Below are 23,657 nucleotides of genomic sequence, written 5' to 3'. Positions count from 1 at the left end.
ATCCAAATAAGGAAAGTGACCACTAACTGCATTCCAAAAACTTCTCCATCCTGCCTTCCAGACTCTAGCTACCCTCCCCACCGAGGGCAGCTAGCTCAATTCTTACTTTTATGAGAAGAGATTAGTCATGTCTGAGTTATCACTTCATGTAAATAGTCAATACAGTATGCACTCTTTTGTGTCTAGTCTTTGTCTAACGCTATGCTTTATTTATACAGTTGCAAGCAGCTGAATATTGTTTATCTCCCATTCTGCATGATGTTCCAATAAGTGTATAAATCAAAATTTCTTTACCTCTTCTAGGCTTGATAACCATTTGGGTTATTGCCAATCTGGGGCGATCCTGAGAGAGGTGTTGCTATGTACCTGCTAGTTTATGACTCAGTGGTTGTATGCGTGGATCTCTGCTGGGTCTAGACACCTGAGAATGGACTTGACGAGTGATTGTGTTGTTGTGAGCTCACTGTGCATGGAAGTGCTAGAGGGTTTTTCTCACAAGTGCCACCTGAGGGTTCTAGTCACTTCACACCTTCCCTGACGCTGGCATCTTCGTCTTTTTCATGTTAACTATTCTGTGTATGTGCAGTGGTATGGCATTTTGGCATTAATCTGCATTTCATGCTGACTGTTAAAGTTGAAGACCTTTCATTTGCTTATTGGTCATTTGGATATCCTCTTTTGTGAAGAATTTTCTCAATTCTTGAGCATTTTTCTTTGGGGCTGCCTGTATTTTTATTTTTAAAAATTGATTTGAAGTAGTTCTTTACGTATTCTGGATGTGAGTCCTTTGTCAGACATACGGATCTTGAACACACCTTGTCTTTTCACTGTCTTCATGGTGTCTTTTGACAAAGCCTCTTAATTTTCACATAGAATGATTTATCAAATTTTTCCTGTACTGTTAAGTGCTTACTTGTGTACAGTTTAAGAAATCTTCTCTTGGTTCAAGGTCATGAAAACTTGTCTCTCTTATTTTCCTCTAAAATCTTTATTGTTTACCTTTGCCAGTTAGATCTGTGATCTATCAGGAATTGACTTTTGTGTATGGTGTTCAAATACATTTTGTCTCCCACGTGGAAAGACCACTAACCCAGCACTATTTGTTGGGAACAACATCCCTCTCTTCGTGGCACTATAGAGGTGCCTTTGTTTGACACCTGTGCCTGGCATCTGTTTCTGAACTCTTGTCTGTTCCATTGATCGATTTGTCTATCCTGGTCTTTCCAAATAAGCATGGATATCCCTTTGTTGTCCCTCCATTCATCATGCATATACTAGGTTGTGGATAAAGAGGAATTTTCTGGAATTGAGAAAGAATGGAATTTAATTCATATTCTATTGGTGATGTTTTGTATATTGTGAGGAAATGAAAAAAAATTAATTTTAAGGAAAGTTGCTAATTTTAACTCCCGAGACTCTGGTGATAAGGTCGGGATGGCAAAAAGAAAAAAAGGTTAGGTAAAGAGGTGCATAGCTTCTCTATCTGAATATTTATTTTGGACTAAATGACTGGTATCATCCCAAGAGGGGAGTGTGACTTGTCCTCAGGTTATGTTGGTTTCGTATAGTGCCAGGCAATGATGGTGTCATTCATCTAAATGATGCAGAACAATGACCAAAAGAATATGTGCTCTGGTGAAATTTTAACAAATGTAAACCAATTTCAACTGCAGCAAGAAACCAGGGCCTGTGTTTGGTATAAGGGGAAGGAAGGCAGTAAAATCAAAAGATCTGTATTGATTTACTAACCATATATCACTCTGGGCATTGGAAGAGCCCATAAGAGTCTTTTACAAACTGCTAAAAGTTTCTTCCAAAATATTCATCTTAACTTAATGACCCTGGTGAAGCATGGTTTGTCATCTGCTTTGACAAAAAAATTAATTAATTAATTAATTAATTAATTAATACTTACAGAACTAAATAAATACAGAAATTAATGAGGAGAAATCTTAGAACTCTCCCTATGAAGTTTAGGATGTAAAATTCTAATGGGTCTGCATTATATGGCTTTAAAAGGGTATTTTAATAAATTGATTTGTTTTAATTTTAAAAAACTTGAGGCCATAGGACGATTACTCAATAGCCTGTGATCCTATTGTGTAGATTTAATTACATATAGCTGCTATGATTTCTTGGTAACTGTATTAATCATTTGGCAAAACAGGAAGGTTAAGCTATCAAGGTCATTATTTTCTATAGAAACGTACCCCATGTCACTGGGCTCTCTCTGTCCTTCCCTCTCTCTGTGTCTATGTGCATAGACACATATAACTGATGTATATGTTGGGGGGTTTCAGCAGAGCTGGAAAGTGTTCAAGGATTTGAAGAGAGCTAAGGAGATCTTTGTACTCTCAGTTTGGACTGAGAAGCAGATGCCAGGGAGGCTGAATGAGGTGTGCAAGGCTGAGCGGAAGAGGAAGCCTGTAAATCTTATTTTTAAATGAGGCACTGCACAGAATGGGGCATTTGTTTCCTTGGGGGAAAATAAAGGCTGAGGGTGAGTGCAGTGGCAGAGGAGGGGTGGCGACCATCAGGGGGCTTAGGGGGGCCAGTTAGTCTTGCCTGGGAGGGGGGCTTCTTAATCATGGTCTTTAGTTGGTTTGGCAATCAGCAGTTCCAGGCTTCCCTTGATAAGGAGGACCTGGTGACAAAAATGATTTTAGAACATCCCACCTCAGGTGCTAATCAGCAGTGAGTAGACTTGTGAAATACTGTTTATGACATGAAAATACTGACATGCTCCTTTCCTTAAGAAATTGTATAGGGATGCCTGGGTGGCTCAGTGGTTGAGCGTCTGCTTTTGACTCAGATGGTGATCCCAGGGCCCTGAGATCAAGTCCAACATCGGGCTCTCTGTAGGGAGCCTGCTTCTCCCTCTGCCTATGTCTCTGCCTCTCTCTGTGTGTCTTTCCTGAATAAGTAAATGAAATTTAAAAAAGAAGGAAGGAAAGAAATAAAGAGAAAAAGAAAGAAAGAAAGGAAAAGAAAGAAAGAAAAAGAAAGAAAGAAAAAGAAAGAAGAAGAAAGAAAGAAAGAAAGAAAGAAAGAAAGAAAGAAAGAAAAAGAAAAAGAAAAAGAAAGAAATCGAAATCGTATAGACTTTCCTCCCTCTTTCACTTTGACAGGAGAAGAAATGGAGAAAACCAGCTCTGTGCATTTCTGAGCACTCTTTCCAGGGGAGGGGCAGGGTCCCTGGTAGGCCTGGTGACCAGGTATCTCTTGAGGTCACCCTCTAGGAAAACAAAAGGGGCTTCCAGGGGGTCCCTTTCACTGGAAAGGAAGAGTGAAATGCTGTTCTCATTTAGCAACAGAAAGAAAAAACCAGAGATGATCTGGAAAGCCTGAGGCCTAGAATCCTGAATCCAGTCACCAGGCCTCCCATTTGACATTTTTAGGGAATGCGTAAAAACTCCAGAGATTTTATACTTACGACATTTGCAGGAACTTTGTGGAGAGCGAAGTCTCTCCCTCTCTCTCTCTCTCTTTTTAAATTAGAACCAATAACTCTTACACTCAGGTCCCCGTGTTTAGTACTAGTGGCTTCCAGCCAAGGAGGCCTTCTCAACCCACCCCTCGAGGAGGGGCGATCTCATTCAGGGGTCTGCCCTTCTGTTTGTGAGTCTAAAAGCAGTCCTTCGAGGTGGGCAGAGTCACAGTTGACAGGGAAGGCAGGCTACTTCTCCAGGGGAGTCAGATAATACAATTAGGAGAGCGCTAAATGGAGAAAGCAGGCTTTGATGGAGGGCTGGGGCCACAGAGAGAACTTCCTGGCTGTGGCGCCCACTCCCGGCACCATGGACAGCAGACAAAGGGATTGTTTGCTCTCCCCCTACGAGGCAGGGCGGCCGCTGCCAAATTGCCCACCACAGTGTGGAGATGGCTGCCAAAGTCCTGTCCCCTTCATAATAGGGATGTTTGTCTTTGGGAAACACTTCAGTCCTGCTGCTGGGGTTTCCAGGGCATGAGAATTTCCAATCCTGGAAAAGGAATAAAACACCCCGTCCTTTTCTTTGCTAGCAGAGGACAGAGGCCGGCTGCCCCCAGCGCAGGGCGCCTTTGTTTCCCCCGCTCAGAGATTGTCTTTGATCCAAGCCAATGGAACAAAAGCTGATTATCTCACCTTTAAATAGAGGGATTTCAGCAGAAGCTTGGACGCCGGGGGGAGGGGAGGTGGGACGCAGCCAGGACGCCCCTTTCAGTGTCCCAGGCTGTCCAGCCAGGAAAGAAGCTGCGAGAAAGAACAAGTCTTTACTGCCAACACTGAAGACATTCCCTGAGGCCACTTGCATTGACACAGGAGCCTGTGATTACGCAGCCACAGTCATTTCCTCCAGAGGAGGAGCTCCGCTTCCCTGCCCGAGGCTCACGGTGGGCATCTTCACGGTGGGTAACGTCATGCAGCCAGCTCGGGTGGCTCCAGGGCATTTTCCCATCTTCACCATCTGGAGCTCAGAGCTGTGCTTCCTCTCCAGCAGGAGCCAAGGAGCCTGCTTGACTGGTTCTGGGTCTCAGCACCTCTACAGGCCCCATCATCAAAAGCGAGGTCAGGGTCTCTTTAGAACTAAGCAGCAGCAGCAGCAGCAGCAGCAGTGTCCCAAGGGCATTTGCTCTGTTGTCTTGCAAGTTCCAGCTTCTCTGACTTCAACCTTGAACTTCATTTTATTGGCAGAACTTTTAGGAAAATACTTTCTTTTGTGATACTAGAGAAGTGACTTTTTCATGCTTCAAGTTTTCCACTTAGGAAAGGGAACGGGCACACATCTCTCCCTTGACAAGATAGGAATATCCATTGACATTTTTTATGATCTGAATTCTGAAAGATGAGCTGTTAAAAAAAAAAAAAAATATATATATATATATATGTATACAGGCACGTGTATACCTGTGTGTATGTATATATATAAAAACACTTGGTCTCCGGACAGCCCTGGTGGCCCAGAGGTTTAGGGCCGCCTTCAGCCCAGGGTGTGATCCTGGAGACCCAGGATCAAGTCAGGCTCGCTGCATGGAACCTGCTACTCCCTCTGCCTTTCTCTCTCTCTCTCTCCCCTCTCTCGTCTGTCATGAATAAATAAATAAAATCTTAAAAAAAATTTTTAAAAATTAAACACTTGGCCTCCAATTATGATTGGAAATATGTAATATACTTTATGCATGTTTTAATAATTATTATTAGCCATTTATTGACAATTATATTTTAGGCACAGTGTTAGCACCTTTAAATGCATTATCTCCTTTTATCTGTATAGCATTCTTAGGAGGCAAGCATATAATACTCAGTTTATAGGTAAGAAAATGGAAGTCCTTATAGCTAATAAGCCCTATCTATGTTCATATAATAAGTGGGGGTTCTGAGATTGAAACCCTAAGATTCCAAAGTGTGTCCCCTTACTCAACATACTGTACTTATACTGAAAATTCCTGTAACTCATTGATACCCAGTATTTGCAGGGCTTGTTTCTGCAAGGGGTAGTAGAGATCCATGATGGCAGGAACAAAAGCCCATGATGTTTTTTAACTGATGATGCTGCAAAATAAAAGAAGATGCATCTCTAGCTTGGCACAAGAGCCCGACTTCTGGACAACGATTAAGTGATACAGCAGGCCACATGGTTCACCTGAGCAAACAGGAGGAGAAAGGATTTTTTTCTATCCAAATGGTGGCACGAGAGCTATTCTTTGGGAATTTGTCCTGGGCAATAAGCTCCCTTCTTTCGAAATCCCAGGTTTTGTGCCCAGAGAGCATAAATTCCTAATAAACATGGAAGCATTGACTTTGAAGCTTGGATACTTGGAAAAATGATTTAAAAGCTGACAAGAAGAACAATCACAAGCGGCTCAGGAGTTCAGAGAATAGTCGGTGCTGTGATGATCCATGAAAATATGATAAGCTCAGCTCTTCTGACAATGTGTTGCAATAAATAGAGGAGCACTGGTGTTGGGATAACACAGGTTTTTTTTTTTTTGGCACTTTTTGCATTTTCTTGATTCACTGCATACCATTAAACTTTTTATGATACTTTGTTTATTTTACGGATAAGGCATTAAATTCAAATTACATCTTGAATGAGATTTACTCAGTTCACATCTCATTGTAAGAAGGTCTCATTATCCAAGCTTATCTTTCTAGTAGGCGAATGACCCAGACCGTAATGGTAGGTTAGAAAAAATTTGGTTGATTCTGTTCCAAAAATATCCCATGTCAAAGTTATTTTTGATCTCATTTACTTCTCATTCCTAGGCAGTTTTGGAAAAAGACTTGGAAAATATTAATGTGTGTGTGTATACATTTTCCAAAGTAATAAAATTGATAAAGAGTCCCTCCCTGTTCAGCCCTAAGCCATAATTTAATATTTCCATGTCAATTACTGACATTATGTTTCTGGTGATATGTGTGCCTGTGTCCCATGGGATAAATGGTGTTTCTGGTTCTTCCAGAAATTCCCGCAAACCCTGAATTCCACTGACTATCAAATTGGGTCATCCATAACTCCTACCAACTTGTTTCCTTGCTAGTTTGTTAGGGATTTTCAGGAAGAAGTCAGATCTCTGTGAAAGAATGAAGCCTTTAGTTACCATTAATTCAAAAGGAAATTATATTATCTGATTTTCTTCCTTTCATTTCAGATAAGCATTTAGTAGCATTTTTAAAATGGCAAAGGGTGTCTTCTCAACGAAAGGTCTTAGGTAATTTCTTCAGCCTTTCCACACAAAAGCAGAGGGTATTATTATTAGTTTTAATTGTCATCCTTTTGCATTCCCCTCTGTTCGAGGTTAGGGTTTACTATTTTCTAAGAGTATAATGTCCTAGCAGATAAAATTAAAATGCAGTGGTTTTAAAAATGATAAATGGAAATTTTCATTTGAATGGATTAAAATAGTTTGGATTTAAAAAGAAAATTAAAAATTATAACTTAAAAAAGGTATTTTAACATTAGTATTAGTAGTGTCTTAGATGACTCACACATTTGTTTTGTTATATATTTCTCTTACAGAATAAAACACTGTTATGTTCCTTAGGTTTATTCTGTTTACGCTCAGCACGTTATCAATAGTTTTCTGGCTGAGACTGCTTACTCCAAAATTTGCCAATTACAACTTGACAATTTTGAATAAAAAGGATGTCACTGTTAGTTTTGCATATGAAATGTTCACAGAAGGCCTTTGAGGTTAAGTTCAGGAGTGGCTCCTATGAAGGCTAAGGTTAGTCCTTGGCCTCACATGTCCTGCAAGTTCTTCAAAGGTCAGAAGCAAATAGAACTCAGAAAAAATATGCTGAATATCAGCTGAGCTTAGTAATTGCTGTTTTGAATGTTTCCAAATGTAAACCTGGGTTAGAGCTCATCTTCTTGCTCACTCATTAATTTTTTTTTCATCCAAGACCTACTTAGGGATGCCCTTGGGGTGCCATGTACAGATCTCAGGGTTGGTACCCAGAGTTAGCCAACAGGCAAGGTGAAGGACACAGCCCCCAGAAAGCCAAGCCCACCCAGGGTTTCTAATCCCAGTTTGCATTTACAGTTCAGCTGCAAAGTCAAAGGGAAGAATTCCCAGAAAGCCACCTTCACTTCTGCACCCAGGACTTATTCGTGGTTTCTCCAAACCACCTTCAGATTGAATGATTCACTAGAAAGATTCACAGAAGCCACTAGAACTTGGTCTACTCAAGGTCACATCTATTACAGGGAAAGGATGACTGGATTCAGCCAGAAGAAGGCACATGTGGGGCAGAGTCAGGGAAGCTTCAGATGTAAAACTTCTGCTGACTTCTGAATGTGCATCCCTTCTGGCCCAGACACATGACAACAAACATGAGCTATTGCCAACTGGGAAGATCATCTGAGCTTTGGTGCCCAAGGATTTCAATGGGGCTTCAGCATGTAGGCATGCCTGATTGGTTGATTGATTTCCTGCAATGTTAAATGCAATCTCTAGCATGTCCCTTCCCTGGAGGTAGGCCAAGACACCACTATCAGTCACCTCATTAGCATAAGCTATCAGATATAGTCCAATGGACCCACCAAGAATGACCAAGACACTCCCATCACTGGAGAAATTAGGTAGGTTTAGAGGTTACTTCCAACAAGCCAGGGAGGAAGGCCAGACCTCTCTTTGGTCAGAGTCCTCACCACACAGCTGAGGAGACAACAGCAAACAAATCAAAGTCCCAGCCCACATGTGGTTTGTATTCTGGAGAGAAGATACACAGTGGCTAAATCAAATAGGAAAAAGATAATGTAAAATTAGGATACATTAGAGTGAGAGGGGGAAAAGCAGACCAAGGAGAGGAGAGCAAGGAAGCAGTGACAGGGGACATTCTAGATCTGGTGCCCAAGACAGGTTTTAACAAGAAAGAGTCTGAGCAAATACCAGAAGTGAGAGAGAGGGTCAGTGCCAGGGAAAATGAGTCCATGGAAGGAGTGGGGTATGTGTTGGAGCAGATGTTGTGGGGCCTTGGGTTCCAGTGTCACTGGCCACTAATAGGGACATCACCAGTGACACATTCCAAACTGGAATGGCTCATGATCCCTTTAGAACTCTGCTGAAAATAGACAGGAGGCCTAAGGGGCCCAGAGCCCAGGGAGGTAGCCATTGCAATCCCCAGGCAAGGGATTCTCAGAGCTTGAACTAAGAAGGAAGAAGTGAAGGGGCTGAGAGCTGGCCAGATTTTGAGGGTAGTTTGAATGTAAAAGTGACAGCATTTTCTGATAAGTAAGACAAGGGATATAAGAGAAAGTAGGGGAGCCGGGTTGGCTTTAGTGTTTTCAACCCGAGAACCTGAAAGAAAGAATTGCCAGGGGCTGAGGTGCCATGATTGGCAGGAATGTGGGTTTGAAGGGGACAGTGAGGAGCTGTGTCCAGCACTGGTTACACTTGAAGGGAGCTGTAGGGCAGTGGGCCAGTGGAATTTAGAACACTGGAAAGAAGTCCACACTGAAGCTGTAAGCATAGGGGAATGCCCCATAGGTGGCACTGAAAACCATAAGACTGGAAAGATCAGCAAGAGACTTAGGTACAGAGAAGGGAGCTAGGTACCAAGCCCCAGGGCTACCACATTTCCAGTGTGGGGAAATGGGGGTGAGCTAGAAAAAGAGTCCAAAGGAAAGCAAACAAAATGTTAGGAGAGGATATGAACAATTGCGGCATTCTAGAAGCCAAATAAAGAAATCACTTCAAGGGACCTTGATACCCTTGATGAAGCAGTTTGGGTGGCATGGTAAGGGCTAAATCTGCTTGGGGTGGACAGAAAAGTTGAAGATGAAAGAGAGGCAACTCTTGTAGGTAATTTGGCTGTGAGAAGGAAAAAACAGTGCAATAGCTGGGTATGTAAGAGTCAAGACAGGTTCTTAGAGACAGGAGAAATAGCATCCTATGTAGTTTATATATTGTTTTGAAGGGGAGGGTAGCTTGCTGGAGTGTCGTCCTTGCTTAGGTGAGAAGGATTGAGACCAATGCCCAGCTGGAGGGGTTGCCCTTTGCTAGGAGGAAGGTGGTCATTCATCCACAAGAATAGTGGAGGAGACAGAGTATATGTGCATAGAAAAATACAATCCATGTGGTGTGTGCCCTGGGCCAGATGCTACTTATGGGCTTCATGACCAAAACTACTGGAAACGATAGACAAGTTATTGTCCCTATTTTACAAATGAGAAGCTAGGCGCAGACTGTGTACGTAATCCTGCATCCAGTGGAGATGGTGCTGGAACAGGCAGTTGGGCGTGAGTCTATGGCATGCATACATGGACAGAGGGGAGAACCACTGACTGTGGAAGCAGTGAGATCTTCCTCTAGGGGCTCCTACCGGAGCTGAAATAGGAGTTGAGGCTTCTGGACCAGAGGAAGGAAGAGGAGGTGCACAAGGTTTGAGGAAAGAGAGTAAGGTATGAGATATTTGTCTGTAAGACTGGGAGAGAGGATGGATAGGGAGCACAATTTTATGGCCAGCCATTATCAAGGACCCACCTGAGGTTAAAGCTCAAGGCTTCAAATTTCAGTCTACACCGAGATGTGCTTTTTCCTGCTGTGTTCAATTGCAGGTGTATGGGGACACTAGGGGACAAGTTGGGCTTAACCATGGTTTTTACTTCACCTGGAGTGGAACACGATTGAGAGAAAATTCAAGGGAGTGATTGCAATAATTGCTATTGGAGTTAAAGCTGTCAAAGAAAAAAAAGGAGACAAGGCAATTGAGAGACCCAAGAAAGGCAAGATTGGCAGACTGTAGGTCCGGGTTGGCAAAAACTAACACGTTACCTAGTATGCCTTCTAGTGGAGACATTGATCTGGAAAATGAGGTGGTGGGGAGTGGAGAGCAGGATGCTTGAAATTCAGATTGTAGAATGGTTGCCATGGCTGTCATGAAAATATCTGGGGCTTGGCAAAGGGAACAAGGTGTCTGGAGTGTAGAAATGATGATCATCAGAGAAGAGGTCAAGGAACAAGTCAGGCTAGTGGAAGTTTTTTCTTGGTGAAAATTGATGTCACCAAGAACCACAGTAGGAACAGCATCAGGAGAGCAGAGGGGCCAGGAGCCATGTCTCTGAGGAAGGAGCAGGAGCCTCCCTGCAGTGTGATAGATGGCCATCACAGTTGTGGCGGCTTTTGTCTGGTAACACCAGATCCAAAGTCTGGAACTTGGGGATTGCAAGTCATCTTCTTTGTCTTTGTGGCACGCCTCTATTGTAGCCTTCATCTGATAAAGTCCAACTCAACTGGGAAGGAGGAGCTGCTGACCTGGGCTTCAGGCCTCTTGAGGCACAGCAGTGTTCTAGAACCCTGCTCAATACAATTTGACTCTGTTTCACGCATTGATTGGTGGTGTGGTTGTGTCTGATTTCCCTTCCCAGTTCCACTGTGCTCCCCATCACCAACCCCAGAGAGAGCCCTTCTTTTTCAAAACTCTTCCGTGGCACTTTTCTAGAATACTCCATTACCACATTAATTGGGTCACAGCCATCCATATGGGGGTGGCCCTAGAGGGAAACCATGATTGGGAATAGCTAATAAGGAATGGAAAACTAGGAGCCATTCATTCATTCTTCAATATCGGCCATAGAAGTAAATCATATCATTTGAGAATTTGAGTTCATTTAATCTATGGATGGCAAATAGGTTTCTTTCTCCCTAGTCGTTACTGATAGAGTCTGTGGAGCTCTGGGTTGAAAGAATCTGAGGTCAAGTATGATGTCAACCAGGTTGTGCTATGATGGGGCATCAGTGTCTGCCGTGGGCAGCTTTTCTTAAGCTAACACAAGGCCTCGTTTGGGATTAATTTAAGGGCCTGGATGACCTGAGAGGAAACTAAAGAGAAAGTTGATCCAGAGACATCAAGAAAATGACAAAGTCACTACAGTGTAGTGGTGCAGTAAGGACAGAGACCCCCCAGGACACAGCATGGGGAGCACCTGATCCTGTGATTCCCACAAAGCCTGGGGCATATCTCTTGACATTGTAGTGTCACTTTGATGATTTTCTTGATGTCTCTGGATCTGCTTTCTCATCAGTTTCTTCTCAGGTAGTCCAGGCCCTTAAATTAATCCCAAACCAGGCCTTGTGTTAGCTTAGGAAAAGCTGCCCATGGCAGACGCTGAAATAAGTCAGAGAAAGACAATTATCATATGATCTCACTCATATGTGGAATTTAAGAAATGAAACAAAGGATCATAGGGAAAGAGAGGAAAAATAAAATAGGATGAAATCAGAGAGGGAGACAAACCATAAGAGACTCTTAATCACAGGAAACAAACTGAGAGTTATTGGAGGGGAGGGAGTGGGGGAGATGGGGTGACTAGGGGATGGGCATTAAGGAGATGTGACATAATGAGCAATAGGTGTTATATGCAACTGATGAATCATTAAACTCTACCTCTGAAACCAATAATACATTATAGGTTAATTAATTGAATTTACACAAATTTTTTTTAATAAGTAAGATGAGACATTTATGCTAAATCATCGCTATGTAATTTCCAGCTCTACAGAGTAAAACCAAACCAAAATAAGCACGCAAACTGTTAAATTAATTAAACACAGAGGGCATTGGACTGAGGTAGCCCTCATTCCCTGGCAGCCCCCCCCCAAGCAAACCAAAATCTAAGCCAGTAATTGCCCCAAGATCACAAAATCACAACTCTAAGGACAATCCACACAAACAGCCAACTGGTCATTAAGTTGTAGTCAATGTAACAATTTCCTTCTTTTGTATCTTTTCCTTTTTTTTTTTTAAATTTTTTTTTTAATTTTTTTATTTATTTATGATAGTCACAGAGAGAGAGAGAGAGGCAGAGACACAGGCGGAGGGAGAAGCAGGCTCCATGCACCGGGAGCCTGATGTGGGATTCGATCCCGGGTCTCCAGGATCGCACCCTGGGCCAAAGGCAGGCGCCAAACCGCTGCGCCACCCAGGGATCCCTTGTATCTTTTCCTTATCCCAGGCTCCTGTCCCTCAAATTAAATTTTGCTCAGGTAAAGTCTTAACATTTTTAATACACCTCAGTTTATCGTTAACAAAACAAACAAACATACCTTAAACTCTCCAAGACAGTCCCATCGGTTTTTTGATTTCTCATCATTTACTTCACGAGGCAAAGGCAGATTGTTTTTCTCTCTCTCATGTGTCCATTGCCTCTAGATTAATAACATATTACTTCATTTTTCTCCCTTGCCGTCTTGTTTTTTAGAATTAAAAAAAAAATGATTATGGTAGGACGCCTGGGTGGCTCAGGGGTTGATGTCTGCCTTTGGCTCAGGGTGTGATCCAGGATCTGGGTATCAAGTCTTGCATCGGGCCCACCATGGGAAGCCTTCTTCTCCCTCTGCCTAGGTCTCTGTGCCTCTTTCTCTTTCTCTTTCTCTCTCTCTCTCTCTCTCTCTCTCTCTCTCCCTCATGGATAAATAAATAAAATATTTTTAGGAAATGGTTATGGAGAGGTCCAGTAGTGGGGACCAAAGGGAATGTCCTGTGACTGACTACACCACTTACAAAACTTTTATTTTATATTTTATATTTTATATTTTATATTTCATTTCACCCTCTCAACAAAATAGGTATTGTTGATATCATGAACTCCACTTCACAGGTGAAGTCACAGAGATTAAGAGAGGTTGCATGATGTTTGCATGGATTCAGTGCTGGAAAACAAGAGGGTGCAGGGCAAGTTTAAACTCTGATCTCTAATTGCAATAGAAAACATTGTTCCTTTGTGTTGTGCTCCTCCACCAAAATGTAATGAGCCTAAAAGACCCGAGTTCGAAACCTGGTATGGGTACTCTAGGACCCTATTCTATCCCCCGGTCTTAAATTCCACTTTGGCCTTGGATTATGAAGAGAAGTGTTTTCCCACAACTGCATTGTATTTTGCCTGCTGAAATCCAAGAATTTGGAACACCCATCACTGAGATACACCTCCTCTCATATGAAAATGCCTATTGCTCTAATTATCTCATTTGAGACTTTTCCAAGAGGTAGGCTGTGAGTTTTGCAAGTCATTGTAGGGAAATCGTTTTTTTCTGAGCAGACTCCTGGGGAGTGTAGTCATTAGCTCCTGCACCATGCAAGGATCTTTTGAAGCTCTCCTACAGGAAACTTGAGAGTGATTCAATGAGCAAATGCAAATGCTATTTGCTGCAAAACTACAGAATTCCTCTGGGGGAATGTTGGGCTGTAACAAAACAACTTTGAATTTAAGCAAAGTAAATTGTGGCAAAAAAGGCTGTTTCTCATCCCACACTTGGGTTTGCTACAGCAGGAAAGAGGTTTAGCTTCCATTTCCTCCCCATTAAGGAAATAGTTGAGGGTAATTTCATTCTTACACATAAACTACATGGCTGTTTAGTTCTCTCTTTGAGATCTTGGACTAAGGTGGTGTGAAGAGCCTATGAAGCAGTAAAGGAGACTTTATCTGCTCTTGGAGTGCACACTTCAGTAAAAGGATCCCACGATGGGACCTGAGAGCCAAGGAGAAACATGGGAATGAGCTCAACCCCAATGCTATGGCTTCAGGGAAAAACAACTAATTGTAGGCATTATTTCTGGATTCCATTCTCAAGAGTTGGCCTCTGGTTTAAATGTTCTTCACTTACAAGCTTGAACATACATGCATTTTTATGGAGAGGAAGGCACTGTGACCTCCCAAGACCCACAGACCTACCTTATTAGAAATGTGAGCTATGCATGTTTTGTTCCTTCCACCTCAAACCTGGTTGTGTCATAATGAGAAAGTGGAATGTCTTCAAGTAAAAGCAAGCATTAGATTGGTTTCAAGGGGGATGTGATGCTCACACCCCAAAACAAACATCCAATCAATACCACCCAGAGCAGGAACTGAGGCAAATCGTCTTGTGAGAATGTTCTGGAAACATCAGATCTATTTGGAAATTTGGTTCATCCCTGTCTGGAAACTTATCCTGTGTATTTCCTGATTGCTGAAGAAATTATTGCAGGCCATTAATAATGCCCCCAGGAAGAATAGCTGTATCGTCTATACTAATTTCTTTTTCTTTTCTTTTCTTTTCTTTTCTTTTCTTTTTTTTCTTTTCTTTTCTTTTCTTTTCTTTTCTTTTCTTTTCTTTTCTTTTCTTTCTTTTCTTTTCTTTTCTTTTCTTTTCTTTTCTTCTTTCTTTTCTTTTCTTTTTTCTTTTCTTTTCTTTTCTCTTTTCTTTTTTCTTTTCTTTCTTTTATTCTTTTTTCTCTTCTCTTCTCCTTTTCTTTTCTTGTTTTCTTTTCTTTCTCTTTTATGTGTTTTTGTCCTTGGATAATGCATGCAAAGTACTTTAGTGTAACACCTGGCACTTAGTAAACTACTATTCATGTTAACTACTATTTTTTCATTTGGTGAATGTTTTTTTATCCCACTGTGTTCTACAGACTCTGCTACACACGGAAAAACAGAAAGAAAAGTCACATAGCCATCTATAAAGAGTCCCTACCTTGATTTCTCTCTCAGCATTGCACACAGTGTCTCCTGTCCTGGAAGGTATGTAGACTGTATCAAGTGAAGGAATGCACTAACCATCTTCACTCATTTCTGCACTCCAGACCTAGATCTCTCTTTCAAGTGCACATTTCTGGTGCACTCCTTGAGAACTCCGCACCCCACCTGAATACCTTGATCAGAGCTGACATGGCTTATTCCAGACAGGACGACAACATTCTTTCTTCTGCCAACACAGGCTGTAGGCCAGCAATGGTGAGCAGTGAACAAACTACAGAATAAAAGACCACACACCACTCTGTTGGATCTTCTGAAGGGCTCAACTTTGTAGTTGCTTCTGTTTTTCTTTCTGCTCTTTCAATACCAAACCTGATTTACTGCTACTTTGGCATATGTTTGCCACTGAAAGCCAGAGCTGGGTCACTCAGCCCATTTCTCATGTGAACTAGCAGTTTCCTGCCCTTTCCTACTGGCATCCCTCTACCCCTCCCTCTCCCTGGAAGACTGTGAACACCTGTACCTAGTCTGTACATACTCCCAGGTGGAAGTCTCTGGACCCGAGAGCCTAGCCCAACTCCATGCATGGGCTCCTCATGCCAATGCTCTCTGTGGAGCCCACCTGGGCCTTCTTCAAGAAGCCTGGCTCCTCTGGCTTTTGCTTCTTAGTTATCTCTAAAATTAGGGGAATTAGCTTTTGGGTTTTACAATAGATTCTAACTTCACATTCTGTTGGGAGCCAGGCCAAGTGAGCCATGCAGAATGCAGGAGTGTGGAGGGAAGGCCACATAGGCCCCTGGCTGCATGACAATTTTTTTTTTCTCACAAATTTTACGTCTCTAGTGAAAACCTTTCACTGTAGTGGGGCTGTCATGGAGGAGTTCTTCTCTGATCACATCTGATCATGAACTGTAAGGAGTTCTTGCACAAAGAACTTTCATGCAAGCATGCTAGCTTGGGAAAGTTCGAATTTGGGGCTTGAAAGGTGCAAGTGACCTAGCTCTCTGCCACATCAGGGTGGTCTGCCAGTCTGCAGCAGGCAGGGCCCGGATGCTTAGTAGGCATGCAGAACATTGGGCCTTACCCCAGATACATGAGTCAGAAGCTGCAGGATAGTGGAAGGCTCCACATGTTAAATATGACAGTCCGTGAGTCCCCCTTCACAGGCATCTGGGTAAGAACCCGGGGACCTTTAGAACCTCCAAAATATTTTTAAAGTACCTGTTTACTTCGCATGTGGGTGCCACTTCCTATACTTATCATTACAGACATGTTGGGGATAACTGAAGTTTGCTAGCAAACCTCACCAAATCACATGGAGAAAAGGTCTACATCTAAATATAGTAAATAGTAAGTACATGTCTCATTAAAAATTGGCATCTCTGATAAGTGCCCTGAGGAAATTCACTTCTAATAGCCATGGACCAGATAGAGTAGATGATGGATCCTCTGTCTCCACAAAACACTGACGGGGTGCAGTGCAGCTTTTGGGGGCTTGGTGAGACTCACAGGGAATGGGGGCGGGGGATGCTCAGGAGTGCATCTCCTGACAACATCCAAAGAGGCAGTTTTGATAAGAATCACAAACCGCCTCCACGTTACTGCTGGTGAGCACCCATGTGAAGCAGCTCCAGCTGATGAGTGTGACAAGGTTCTGTGAGAAAACAAAATGGTTTGTGTTGTTGGATTTTGTAGGACAATACCAACGTTGTCTTTACAAAAGAGGACACAGAATGCAGACTCCTGGGCCCCAATGGATTTGTGAGCATCAGAAGGTCATTTAACTGTGTCATCTGAGCTCAGGACCCCTTTTCCCAGGCGAGGGCTGCATTGCTGGCAAGACTCAGAGACACTGGAAAGCTCTTGCTGTGACCTGATTAGTCTCTCTCCAGAAGATAAAAGCATGGTGCACTAGTCCTTGGAAGCACGACCATCTGGAAGCTAGATCCATTAACCTCCAACCTCAGCCGATGAAGCCACATTGCCCTTGTAACCAGGGGAAGGAAATGCCCTTTGCTTACCTAATATCCCCTATGGCTTCAAGCAAATAAGCCATTCTTCATGGTTGGTCTTAAACCTTCACCTAATGTTATCCTGATTTATATAGAAGTTCCTGCATTTCCCCTTGAGGAGACTGTACTTTGTGCTGTGTGAAGTGATCCATATCTATGCTGTTTCTAATCCATTTGTAAAACCATTTATAAGCTGATTGGGGAGGAAAGGTGGTCTATAAATGCCTGGTAATAATAATGATTGTGATGCTTATGAGTGATGAAAGATAAGTAGGCATCACAGCAGGGCAAATGCTGCCTACTCACAGATGCTTTTTCCTTTTCTTGGATGCTCTCTGACCAGCTGATATTTAAAAAGGAAGACTCCCTCTAAAAAGCTTGATGTCTGATTTGCCAGGACTAATCAGCAAAGGAAAACCACATCGATCTGAAAGGGATTACAATTCTGTTATAATTATGCATCTGTGAGATTTAATTGTTTTAAATTAGTTACTTGTTCTAATGGCTGTGGAAGTGAGTTTGGAGTGTGTGTTGATTCCACCCTAAAAGTGACATACAGTTCTGTTTAGATGTTCAAAAAAAAGCCCATTGTGCACTTTGGTTTTACGGAGTACAGTCACGTGACAGATATTTTGGCAAGTTGGTGGGGACAGCTGACTTGGGGACCCTACTCTTCTGCCATCTTGCCCCGCCCCCTCCTTGTTACAGATTTTTTAAAGGATTTCGTTTCTGAAACAACACTCTTCACTGTTTGTCACTTTTCTTCCTTGTGTAGCTGTGGGTCAAAGCCAGGCTGACATGCAGGCCTGGAAAGCATATAGGAACACAATGCAGCGGGCTTTGGTGATCTCTGGTAATATGCCAATTGTTAAATCTGTCCCTCCTTCTCTCTGGTATAATGTTTGTAGTCCATCTACCTATTTATTGTTTTCCTTCAAACAAAACTCCACTCTTTGCTAGGTATGAGCCTTCCAAGGCAGGAGGAATGGCCGTGGTATGTGAGGTCCCACTGCTGACGTCCCATGGGAGTAATTCTGAGGAAGTGAAGTGATGAAAGGAACAGACACATTCCAACCCCATGGAGGTGAAACAGAGCATAGCTGAGCTCCATTTGCCTACAGCTCATAACATGTGACTTTTATTCCCACAACCAGGTAGCCAAAAATATTCCTCATTTAAGAGAATGAGTTTTGTTGAGTTACGTTTTTACCAGAGTCTTTTATATTTGTGTGTGACTATTTCATAAAATTTATAATATGCCGTAAATATATTTTGCCAGTAGACGTTCAGCCATATTGCATGCCCTCCTCACTATGACTTCACAGGAAACTTATTTTTTTGTAAATTAAATATATATATAGTTTATTAAAAAAAAATATATATATATATTCCTAAGGCTCGCAAATGCAAACACACATACACAATACTACACATACATATTTAATGCTTAAACTTTTTAGCTACAAATAAAGCAGAAATCAGCACTTGAGACATTGTATTAGAGGTATTTCACATTTTTCACATAGTGAGTCCATACTTCCTCTTTTCAGGGAGACTTAAGTAAAATAGAGAAAGCTAGCTACCTGCCATAGGTAGTGACTCTCTCCACCATGCACCTTTTGTTACATTTTTGAGGTCTTCCCCTTCTTTCCTATTTCAACAACAAGCTGTTGATTATCTCCTTCTTTCCTATTCTAGAAATTAGAGTCCTGTACCATAATGCCCTGATAGAAATAGGGGTGTCACTGGCTCTCAGGTAGAGCAGAAGAAATGAACACCGCCTTATTTCCTGGTCTGTTCCATCCATTGTGCCTAGAGCATGGCTCATAGCACAATCCGGTCTTGCAGAGAGGAGAGACATGGATGAAATACAGAGCTGCTGGTGTATGAGGTGCGTCTTAAGGGGAAATAACTTGATATCTGTTGAGCATCCTTTGAAGGACTTCAGGAATTTTCTCTGGAAGGTGCCACTTTGGTATGCACATTATTTTGAGCTGAAGGCAATTGAGACCGTGAGTGACCCATCTGTATGGCAGGGGAAACATCTAATTCCTAAACCTCTTCTCTTCTTATCACCCTGTGAATGGCATTCCTTTCCGGGAAGTCCCAGACCCTGCCCCCTTCTCCTTAGTTCAGAATAACACACACCCCTCATTTTGCTGGTCTCTGAAATTTCCACATCTGTGTGGATTCCCTGTATATACACCATTAAATTTGATTTTCTTCTGTTAATCAGTCTCATGTCAGCTTGATTCTTAGTCCAGCTAGAAGGACCTTGAAGGGGACAGAAAAATTTGCTCCCTGATGCCCTTATGCTCAGGAGGTTCATGTAGCAAGATTTCAGTGAATCATTTCATTTAAAAAGTATTATTATTTAAAAGACTGATACAAGTTCATGAGAAAAAAATGAGCAGTACAAAAGATGTACAACAGAATGTCATCCCACCACCCCCAACTCTTTTCCCCAGGGGATGGTTGTTATTTTGTATGTGCCCTTCCTGTGACTGACAAGCTGATGGACCTGTTAGTGTGGAGGACAGGTGTGGGCATTCCTCCACTTTAAAAAACAAAACAAAACAAAAACAAAGGTAACATACAATATACAGTTTTCTGAATCTCAGTCTTTTCACTTAATCATATTGTCTTGGACATTGCTTTATGTTCACATATAGAACCACTTCATTATTTCTGATGGCTATAGAATCCTCATGATTCATTTAACTAATTGTATCATTTGTTGTTTGATCAGGAAAACAGGGACTTTCTGAATGATCAAGAAGAATTAGACCTTCCACAGTCTGGGGACTGGTTGAGCGGCCTGAGTATGTCTGTGGACTCCATAAATGGTACTCAGTCTGAAGTCATTAGAGTGGGCAGTTGGGCATCAAGTGGGGGACCCTGGACAAACTGGAACTATAAGGGTAAAGTGGAACCGTGTGTCTCACCACCTCTGTTTTTGCAAGGTAGCTGGTACCCTCTACCACAGAGTTGAACTTACACCTGGCCAGGATGCAGAGAATCTGCAAGAGGAAATGCAGCAGGAGCTGTGCTTCTGCTCTACTTACCTTACACACTTCTCTTGGTGAGCCCTAATCTAGAAACTTAAAAGGGTGGGAATCAGGAAAACTAAGTTACAGCCTCACTGGATTCTGAGGTCAAAGCTCTAGACTACTCCCACACTGAAGGAAAGTGAGGCTATTTCCCATCTTTTGAGTCTGTAAATCATGCTGTAATGAATAGCTCTGTACTTGCATTTTTGTTCACTTGTGTAAGCACAGCTAGAGAATTAATTTCTGAAAGTGGAATTGCTGGCACAGAGCATGTGTGCATTTTTTATTTTATTAGATATTGTTAAATTTCACTCCAAAGAGGTTGTACCAATTTACATTCCTGTCAATGATGTATAAGGGTTCAGATTTCCTGACATCCTCATCAATGGAATGAATTATCCTGCTTTTTGATCTTTTTCATTTTGATAGCTGAAAAAAAAATCTCATTGTGGTTTTAATTTGCATTTCTTTTTATTAGATGTGTGGTTGAACACCTTCTAAAAATGTTAAACCCATTTGTAAAAAAAAAAAAAAAAACCAAAAAAAAAAACCCATTTGTATTTTTCTCCCTCTTACTGACTACATTTAACTATTTATCTATTGGATTAATTTCCCAGTTTTTTACATTGACTTATAAGAGCTCATTATATATTTTAAAATTTGTTAATTATATATGGCAAGCAGGTTCTCCAATTTGTCTTTTATCTTTTCCATTCCATCTATGCAAAAATTTTACTTCTATGATATTATACTTATCATATTTTATTGCATAACATTTGAGCTTCTTGCTTTTAGAAAGGATTGTTACTTCTTATTTTTCATAAAAATTCTGAAATATATGCAATATATTTTTATTCTACCACTGAGGAGCCTGAGGATAGAAGTCCAATAAGAGCATAGGTCACATAGTAAGTGGTTGAGTTCATCTGGGTCCCCACAGGAAGCATATAGTCAAAGCTGGTATCTGAGGAATGTTTAATAAAATGACTCTTCAAAGGTGTGGAGAGTGTGTCAGAAAATCACAGAGGACAGTGTAGTTCCCCAGGACTTGTAATAGTGGGGAAAACCATGATCACCCTGGAATGGAGAAGCAGAGGGAGTGAGTGGTTACTAAAAGCTGGAGAAGGGTGATGATGTTAAGATGGAAGATGGAGATTTTGAGAGAGGTAGGTACCCTAAGAGGAACTGTCTTCTTCAGAAGAGAAACACAGCCAGCAAGCAGCACTGTCACTCTGTAAGGAGCCAGAAGACTAAATGGCCTAACCTCTCTCTCTTCCCTCCAACAGACCCCTAGCCGATAAAGCTCACTGACTGGACCCCAGTGTAAGCCAAAGGCACAGATATAATTTGGAATTCATTTGGCAAAAAATAATATTAAACTTCTCCTTGTGACTTTCAAGAAAATAAACATGCCCTGGCCCTTCAAGGTTATGGTGGAGGAAAAGATAAATGGAATTCATTGGGCACACATAAAACTCTCTAGGCAATACTTTCATATGCGAAGAGAAAACAAAGAGCTCAAAGTGAAGATGAAATTAACTGAATGTTTGGTCACTGGAGCCAAAGGCATTAATGCATTAGAGTCAGTGGGATGTACCAATTTTAATGTTAATGGATATATCACTAGAATTGTAATGCATTTCTCCCACTAAAATCAGTTCATTTGAGAGAAAATAGCCTGTCACCAACTTTCATTACACAGGAGAGCCATAGAAAACTGGACATTCAAAGGTAAATTCTAAAGCTTTTTCTGGGTTAAAAAAAAAAAAAGGATGTCAGAAAGCAGATATCAGGATACAAGCATAACCTAGAAAAAAAGAAGACTGAATGACATAATCCAGCCATACCAAACTAACTACAATTTCTGAAAACTCCTCTCTCACTCTGAGATTTATGTGCTGGATGAATTCATGCAAGGAGAACCACAGAACAGGAAGATGTCTTAGTAGACTGTTGAGTTAGTCCAAGAAGAGAAAAAATCCTGAGCCAGGAGCAATAGAAACAAAGTGAGATGGAGTCAAGGATCTTTAGAAACTAACAATGTCCAGGACTTAAAATCATGAGAAAAAAAAGAGTGGTATTATGTGAAATGTTAGGCTTTCATGATAAGAACACCAGCACATTAAGAGAATTTGGATGTCCAAATTGATGTTCCCAATAACTGAAGGAAAGAAAGTTAATAAGTTCAGTTTATTGACTCTTAAACTGATATCACTGTGGATTATTTTAGTAGAGGTATCTTTCAGGCAATTAGGAAATAAGAACCTGAAGTTTTGGTTATTGAAGACATAGATATATGAAGACACATTCTTTCCATAGAGCTGGTAGTTAAAATTCTGATAGTGAATAAGTGAGGGTCAATTTCAAAGAGAAAAGGTAAGGACTGAGGATGGAAACTTGGGGAAACTCATTCATTGGAGAAACATAAACCTCCTAAGTGGTAAGTGCTCAACTTAGCATTAGAAAAATCTGAAGGAAAAAAAAAAAAAGAAAAATCTGAAGGTCAGGCCAGGTGGCTCAGCCCTTTAGTGCTGCCTTCAGCCCAGGGTGTGATCCTGGAGACCCAAGATCGAGTCCCATGTCAGGCTCCCTGCATGGAGCCTGCTTCTCCTTCTGCCTCTCTCTCTCTCTCTCTCTCTCTCTCTCTCTTTCTGTGTCTCTCATGAATAAATAAATAAAATCTTTAAAAAAAAAATCTGAATTTCTTAAACATAGGATAAGGAAGGGGATTTAGCCCTGAGATGAAAAAACAACAACAAAAACACAAAGGAACAGATACAACTATGGTATCACTGTATAAGTTGTAGTGTGGCATCTTTCAAAATATTAGTCTATTTCATCTAAGTTATAAAATCTGTAGCTATAGAGATGTTCTTAATATTCCTTCATTATTCTTTTAATGCTCATTGGGTCTGTAGTGATGTCTCATCTTTCATTTCTGAGAATACTAATTTTTATATTCTCTCTTTTCCCCTTGTTAACCTGGGTAGAAGCTTATAATTTTATTGATCTTTTTTAAGAAATACCTTTCGATTTCATTGATTTTATTGATTTTCTCTATTATTTTCCTGTGTTCAATTTTATTGATTTCCACTTTCATTTCCATAATAAAATGTTTACAATTTATTTTCTTTTGCTTACTTCAGATTTAATTTGCTCTTTTTTCTTCGATTTCCTAAAACAGACATATTATTGAATCTAGATCTTTTTTCTTTTCCAATATGTGCATGCAATGCTATTAGTGTCTCTCTAAGCCCTGTGTTTGCTGCATCCCACAAATTTTGACATGATAATTTCATTTTCATTTACTTCAAAATAGTTTTTCATTTCTCTGTGTGGTAATACAGTGTGGTATCAAATTCTGAATCTGGAATCATGACATAGGTATAAAGGCTGGCTCTTTGACTTACTTACTAACTCTACAGTTCTACCCACAACCACAATGATCACAACCACACAGCCCAAGCCACTGTCCCATCAGTACTATGGCAAGCTCCACAGTGCTCACTGTGTGGAAGGCATTGTGCTATTGGCACTTTATACCTCCCCAATACATGTCTCACCCCATCTCTTTACAGTAGATATAATTATTGTGCTTTACAGGCAGAAACTTGTCCAGAGATAGTGGGAGATAGAATTAGGAATTGCATGTGGTTTGACTA

The 23,657-nt window shown here is 41.3% G+C and overlaps 1 long non-coding RNA gene across 3 annotated transcripts in view; it reads left to right on the top strand.

The window, feature by feature from the left end:
* The first annotated feature begins 4,158 nt into the window (after positions 1 to 4,158).
* Positions 4,159 to 23,657, top strand: part of LOC112932962 (uncharacterized) — a 107,595-nt gene continuing 88,096 nt past the window's right edge. The window contains exons 1-4 of one of the 3 annotated variants that reach the window (XR_012003021.1): positions 4,159 to 4,386; positions 14,870 to 14,978; positions 18,644 to 18,836; positions 19,695 to 20,477. This is a non-coding gene — a long non-coding RNA (uncharacterized lncRNA). Of the gene's footprint in view, positions 4,387 to 14,869; positions 14,979 to 18,643; positions 19,140 to 19,694; positions 20,478 to 23,657 lie in introns of those variants that run through there. The other 2 variants (XR_012003020.1, XR_003237592.2) reach the window with 2 other exon arrangements.

The sequence above is a fragment of the Vulpes vulpes genome, chromosome 1 (assembly GCF_048418805.1).
Source record: "Vulpes vulpes isolate BD-2025 chromosome 1, VulVul3, whole genome shotgun sequence".
NCBI classification, from domain to species: Eukaryota; Metazoa; Chordata; class Mammalia; order Carnivora; family Canidae; genus Vulpes; species Vulpes vulpes.
The sequence above is the reverse complement of the archived record's forward strand: the minus strand, read 5'-3'. Positions and strand labels throughout refer to the sequence as shown.